General features: G+C 39.4%; 1 pseudogene across 1 annotated transcript; it reads right to left on the reverse strand.

Annotated features, from left to right (window-relative positions):
* Positions 1-4829: 4829 nt before the first annotated feature.
* On the reverse strand, positions 4830-6056 carry LOC105532384 (annotated as a pseudogene). The gene has a single exon (XR_001004964.1). The product of XR_001004964.1 is annotated as a triosephosphate isomerase-like (transcript).
* Between the last annotated feature and the right edge of the window lie 1076 nt (positions 6057-7132).

The following is a 7132-nucleotide window of genomic DNA, read 5'->3' on the forward strand; positions in this document are numbered from 1 at the left end:
CAGCACCATTTGTTGAAAAGGGTGTCCTTTCCCCATTTTATGGTTTTGTTTGCTTTGTCAAAGATCAGTTGGCTCTATTTGGGTTTATTTCTGGGTCCTCTATTATGTTCCATTGGTCTATGTGCCTATTTTTATACCAGTACCATGCTGTTTTGGTGACTTTGGACTTATAGTATAGTTTGAAATCAGCTAGCGTGATGCCTCCAGATTTGTTCTTTTTGCTTAGTCATTCTTGGCTATGTGGGCTCTTTTTTAGTTCCATCTAAATTTAAAAAATTTGTTTTCTAATTCTGTTCCAGTTTGTAGTCTTTCTGCTGAGCAATCTGCTATCAATCTGATAGGTTTTCCTGTATAGATTACCTGGTGCTTCTGTCTCACAGCTCTTAAGATTCTTTCCTTCATCTTAACTTTGGATAACCTGATGATAATTTGCCTAGGTGAAGATCTTTTTGTGATGAATTTTCCAGGTGTTCTTTGTATTTCATATATTTGGATGTCTAGGTCTCTAGTAAGACTGGGGAAATTTTCCTCAATTACTTCCCCAAATTTGTTTTACAAGCTTTTAGAATTCTCTTCTTCCTCAGCAACACCAAATATTCTTAGGTTTGGTCACTAACATAATCCCAGACTTCTTGGAGGCTTTGTTCATACTTTTCTTATTCTTTTTTCTTTGTCTTTGTTCCTTGTATTTGAGCTCTGAATTTCTTTCCTCTCCTTGTTCAATTCTAGTGCTGAGCCTTTCCAGAGCATTTCGTATTTCTAAGAGTGTGTCCAGTGTTTCCTGAATTTTTGATTGATTTTTCTTTAAGCTATCTATTTCCTTGAATATGTCTCCCTTCACTTCTTGTATGATTTTTTTTTTTTTTTTTTTAATTTCCTTGCATTGGGCTTCTGCTTTCTCTGGTCCCTCCCTGATTAGCTTAATAACTAACCTCCTGAATTCTTTTTCAGGTAAATCAGGGATTTCTTCTTGGTTTGGATCCATTGCTGGTGAACTTTTGTGATCTTTTGGGGGTGTTGAAGAGCCTTGTTTTGTCATAGTAACAGTATTGGTTTTCTGGTTCCTTGTCATTTGTGTAGGCTCTGTCAGAGGGAAGGTCTAGGACTGAAGGCTGTTGTTCAGATTCTTTTGTCCCACAAGGTGTTCCCTTGATGTAGTACTCTCCCCCTTTTCCTACAGATGTGGCTTCCTTTGACCTGAACTGCAGTGATTTTTGTCTCTCTTCTGGGCTTAGCCACCCAGTGAGTCTACCTGGCTCCAGGCTGGTACTGGGGGTTGTCTAAACAGAGTCATGTGATGTGAACTGTCTATTGGTGTCTCAGCTGTAGATACCAGCACCTGTTATGGTGGAGGTGGCTGGTGGGGGAGGGCAGTGCAATGGACTTTGTCAGGGTTCTTAGCTTGATGATTTAATGGTCTATTTTTGTGCTGGTTGGTCTTCTGCCAGGTGTGGCAATTTCCAGAAAGCTTCAAATGTAGTCGTATGGAGAGGGATCAGTGGTGAATGGGGCCCTAGAACTCCCAAGATTATATGCCCTTTATCTTCCATTACCAGGGTGGATAGGGAAGGATCATCATGTTGGGGCAGGGCTAGGCATGTCTGAGCTCAGACTCTCCCTGGGCAGGTCTTGCTGTGGCTGCTGTGGGAGATGAGAGTGAGATTCCCAGCTCACTGGAGTTGTGTACCTAGGAGGATTATGACTGCCTCTGCAGAGTCATGCAGGTTGTCAGGGAAATGGGGGAAAACTGGCAGTCACAGGACTCACTCAGCTCCCATGCAAACCGAAGGGCCAGCCTCACTACCACCATGTCCCTGCAACAGCCCTGTGTCTGTTTCCAGGTAGAGGGCAAGACAGGCTTGAAAACTTGCCCCAGGCTACCTGCCTCCCAAATGTGAAAGAAAAGGGCTTGGTTCTTCCCTTGCCTGTGGAATCTGTACACAGGATTTGTGCCCTCCCCTGAGTTCTGGCCATTAGGCTTCTTGCCTTGTTCAAATTGTCACATGGTTCAGGTAGAGATTTCCTTCTCCCTGAGGAGTTTTAACCCCTGCTCCTCTGGCCACCCTCCCAATGAATCCCTGTGGTGCCAGGCAGGAATGGCCTGATAGGGGATGCAGTGAGCTCCCAGGGCCTTTTTGCTGATTCCTCTACCCCTGTATTTTGCGCATCTGTCTAAATTGACTCAGCTCCAGGAAAAATTGGAAACTTCTCCCACAAACAGACCTTCAGCTTCTCTACTGGGGATGTGTGTTTGGGATATGAGGTTCTCCCTTTTCCACTTCCGCAGTTGGGTCACTCATATTTGGGGTATCTCCTGAGTCCTGCAGAAGCAATGCAAGCCTCCACATGCTGCTTTGTTCGGAGTTACAATCTAGTCCTGCCTCCCGTCTGCCATGATTTTTCTTTATTTCTTAAATTTATTTTAATTCACAGATAATAATTGTATATACTTATGGGTTACAATATAATATTTTGATCTATGTGTAGAAAGAGTCAATCAAACGAATATGTGTTATCACCTCACCAACTTATATTTTTGTGATGAGAACATTAAAAATCTATTCTTTTGGTAATTTTGAAATATGCAATACATTATTATTAACTGTAATCACCATTCAGTACAACAGATTACTAAAACTTATTCCTCCAGTTTAACTGAAACTTTATGCCTTTTGATTATGCTCATCCCTTACCCTCCCCCTAGCCTCTAATAAACACCTTTCTACTCTGTTTCTGTGAGATTGAATTTGTTACATTCTACATATAAGTTGGATCATACAATGTTTGCCTTTCTCTGCTTGGATTATTTCACTTAGCATAATGTCTTTCAGTTCCATCTATGTTGTCACAAATGACAGAATTTCCTTCTTTTTAAAGACGGTATAGTTATCCATTATATGTACACCATTTTTTCTTTATTCATTTCTCCATTGGTAGACACTGAGGGTGCTTCTGTATCTTGGATATTTTAAATACGCTGCAATGATCATGGGAGTACAGACCTTTTAGGCATACTGATTTCAATTTTTTGGATATTTACCAAGAAGTGGGATTATTGGATCATATGGTAAAATTGCAGGATCATATTGTATAACTATGTTTTTAGTTTTTTGAGAAACCTCCACATTATTTTGCAAAATTACTGTAGTAATTTATAATCCCACCAACAGTGTAAAAGGGTTTTATTTTCTCCACATCCTCACCAACACTAGTTATCATTTGTCTTACTGATAATAGCCATTCTAACAGATATGAGGTGGTTTCTCATTGCAGTTTTAATTTGCACTTCCTTAATGATTAGAAATGTTAAACATTTTCTTCATATATTAGTTGGCCATTTGTATCTCTTCTTTTGAGAAATATCTGTCCAGATCTGTGCTTATTTTCTAATTTGGTTATTTGTTTTTCTGCTGTTGACTTGTTTGAGTATCTTATATGTTTTGGATATTAGCCCTTTATCAGATATATGGTTTACAAATATTTTCTCCCAATCTATGAGTGATCTCTTCACTCTGTTATTTCTTTTCTTTTCTTTGAAGAAGGTTTTTAGTTTGCTGAAATGTCATTTGTCTACTTTTGCTTTCATTGCTTGTGCTTTTGAAATCCCATTAAAAAATTATTGCCCACACCATGGTCATGGAGCTTTTCCTTTATGTTTTCTTCTAGTAGCTTTACAGTTTCAGGTCTTACATTTAAGTCTTTGACCATTTTGAGTTGATTTTTCTGTGTGGTGTGAGATAGAGGTCTAATTTTATTCTGCATGTGGATGTCTAATTTTTTCAGTACCAGTTATTGAAGAGATTGTCTTTCCCCCAATGTGTGTTCTTGGTACATTTGTTGAAAATTCAATGACCATATAAATACTTGGAATTACTTCTATCCCTGGTCTTCTATCCTGTTCTATTGGTCACTGTGTCTTTTGTTATGCTAACACCATGCTGTTTTGATTACTATAGCCTTTTAGTATAATTTGAGTTCAGGTAATTTGATGCCTCCAGCTTTGTTGTTTGCCCAAGATTGCTTTGGTTATTTGGGGTCTGTTCTGGTTCCATGCACATTTTGGGATATTTTTTCTATTTCTATCGAAAATGACATTGTAAATTTGATAAGAGATTGCATTGAATCTATAGATCACCTTGGGTAGTATGGACATTTTAATAATATGTATTCTTCCTTTCTGTGGACATGTGATGTCTTTCCATTTATTTGTCTTCATTTTCATTCACCAATGTCTTATAGCTTCCAGTGTACAGACCTTTCACCTTCTTGGTTAAGTTTACCTGAAGTATTTTATTATTTGATACTATTAAAAATGAGACTTTTTTTCTTAATTTATTTGTCAGATAGTTTGTCGTTACTTCCTAGAAACGCTACTGATTTTTGTATCTCAATTTTGTAACTTTTAATGATATTAAATTTGTTAATTGGTTATAACAGTTTTTTTGATAAAGTTTTCAGGATTTTCTATAAATAAGATCATGTCAACAACAAACAGATAATGTCACTTCTTCCTTTCCTATATAAATACCTTTTATTTATTTTCTTGCCTAATTGGTCTGGTTAAAACTTCCAGTACTATGTTGAACAGAAGTGCCTAGAGTTGGGATCCTTGTCTTATTCCTGATCTTAGAGGAAAAGCTTTCAACTTTGAACGTTTGAGAATAATGTTAGCTTGAGCTTGCCATTATGTGAACTTGATCATGTTGAGGCACATTTCTTATGTTTCTATTTTGTTAAGAGTTTTTTTTTTTTTTTAAATCATCAACAGATGTTGAATGTTGTCAAATGCTCTTTCAGCACCTATTGATATAATCTTTCTTTTTTTTTTTCTAGTGCCAGGTGTTTATTCCCTCACATGTGGGTGGTTCACGTACACAGCACGTAGGCATGGGCACCATGGGAGAGGGCAGCACTCCTGCCTTCTGAGGGGAGGATCTTGGCCTCACGGTGTAAGAAGGGACAGGATGGTTTCTCTCCTGCCCTCACTAGGGCCTAGGGAACCCAGGAGCAAATCCCACACCTTCCACCTCTCAGCCAAGGAGAAGCCACCTTGGTGACGTTTATTTCCAACTATTATAGTAAGTGGAGAAGGGATTGACCTGGTCCCAACCATTACAGGGTGAAGATATAAACAGTAAAGGAAGGCACAGTTTGGATAAGGCCACAGGAAGGAGCAGGTGACACCATCAGAAGCATGTGCAGGGGAGGGGCAGTTACTGGGCTTCTGGGCTGCTTAGTCCCTGGCTTGGCAGGAAGGGTAGGGAAGATGGATGGGGCTCATTGTTTGGCATTGATGATGTCCACGAATTCGGGCTTAAGGGAAGCACCACCCACAAGGAAACCATCCACGTCAGGCTGGCTGGCCTGCTCCTTGCAGGTTGCCCCAGTCACAGAGCCTCCATAAATGATATCGGTGCTCTGAGCCACGGCTTCAGAGACGTTGGACTCAAGCCATCCTCGGAACTTCTCGTGTACTTCCTGGGCCTGTTGGGGTGTTGCAGTCTTGCCAGTACCAATGGCTCACACAGGATCATAGGCCAGGACGGCCTTGCTCCAGTCTTTCACATTATCTGCGATGACTTTTGTCTGCTGGAAAACAACCTTCTCAGTGATGCCAGCTTCCCTTTCATCTAGCTTCTCCCCAATACAGGAGATTACTCCGAGTCCCTCTGACAGAGCATGGGCCACTTTATGCCCAATCAGCTCATCTGACTCCTCAAAGACATGCCTTCTCTCTGAGTGCCCCAAGACCACCCACGTGGCTCCGCAGTCTTTGATCATGCCAGGGCTGATCTCCCCAGTAAAGTCCCCATTAGTCACTTTGTAGCAGTTCTGTGCAGCCACAGCAGTCTTGGGATCTAGCTTTTGCTGGGCAAAGTCGATATAGGCAGTGGGGGGAGCACGAACCACCTCGGTTTCGGCCGGCACCTTGGCAGCGTTCAGAGTGCCAATGAGCTCCCCCAGATTCTGCTTCTGCCCGTTCATCTTCCAGTTCCCCACAACGAAGAACTTCCTGGAAGGCGCCATGGCGCTGGAGCTGAGGCGCTGAAAGTCGGTGTCTCTATATAATCATATTTTTTGTCCTTCATTTTGTTAAAGTGGTATATCACATTTATTAATTTAAGTATGTTAAATTATCGTTACATCCAATGGATAAGTCCCACTTGAATATGGCAAATGATATTTTTAATGTGCTGTTACATTCAGTTTGCTAGAATTTTGTTGAGAAGTTTTGCATTGATGTTCTTCAGGCATATCAGCCTGTAGTTTTCTTATGGTGTCCTACTATGACTGTAGTATCAGGGAAATGCTGGCCTTATAAAATGAGGTGGGAAGTTTTCCCTTCTCTTTAATTTCCTGGAAGAGTTTGAGAATAATTGGTGTTAGTTCTTTTTAAAAATGCTTTGCAGGATTCAGCAGTTAATCCTTCAGTTCTTGGGCTTTTCTTTGATGGGTGACTTATTACCTTTAAGATCTTCTTACTCATTATTGGTTCCAATTTTCAATTTATTCCTAATTTAATCTCAGTAGGCTGCATGTTTCTAGGAATTCATTCATTTTTTTAGGTTATTGAATTTTTTGATGTATAATTGTTTATATTAGTGTCTTATACTCCTTTGTATTTGTGTGGCATGAGTTGCAATGTCTCCTCTTTCATTTCTGATTTTGTTTGAGTCTTCTCTTTTTTCTTTGCTGGTCTAGTTAAAGTTTTTTTCAGTTTTGTTCATCTGTTCCAGAAAGCTACTTTTAGTTTTACTGATGTGTTCTGTTGTTTCTTTCTAATATCAATTTCATTTATTTCTGCTGTGATCTATATTATTTTCTTCATTTTGATAAGTTTGAGCTTAATTTGTTCTTCTTCTAGCTCCCTGAGGTGTAAAAATAGACTGTTTATTATAAATCTTTCTTCCCTTTTGATGTAGAGTTTTATTTCCATAAACTTTTCTCTCATAACAACTTTTGCTGCATCCCATTGTTTTGATATGTTGTGATTCCATTTTCATTTGTCTCAAGATAACTTTTAATGTTTGCTTTGACCAATTGGTGTTAAGGAGCATGTTGTTTAATTTATACATATTTGTGAGTTTTCCAAAATTCCTCTACTTACTGATTTCTAGTTTTATGGCATTGT

This window comes from Mandrillus leucophaeus, unplaced genomic scaffold, assembly GCF_000951045.1.
Source record: "Mandrillus leucophaeus isolate KB7577 unplaced genomic scaffold, Mleu.le_1.0 Scaffold955, whole genome shotgun sequence".
NCBI classification, from domain to species: domain Eukaryota; kingdom Metazoa; phylum Chordata; class Mammalia; order Primates; family Cercopithecidae; genus Mandrillus; species Mandrillus leucophaeus.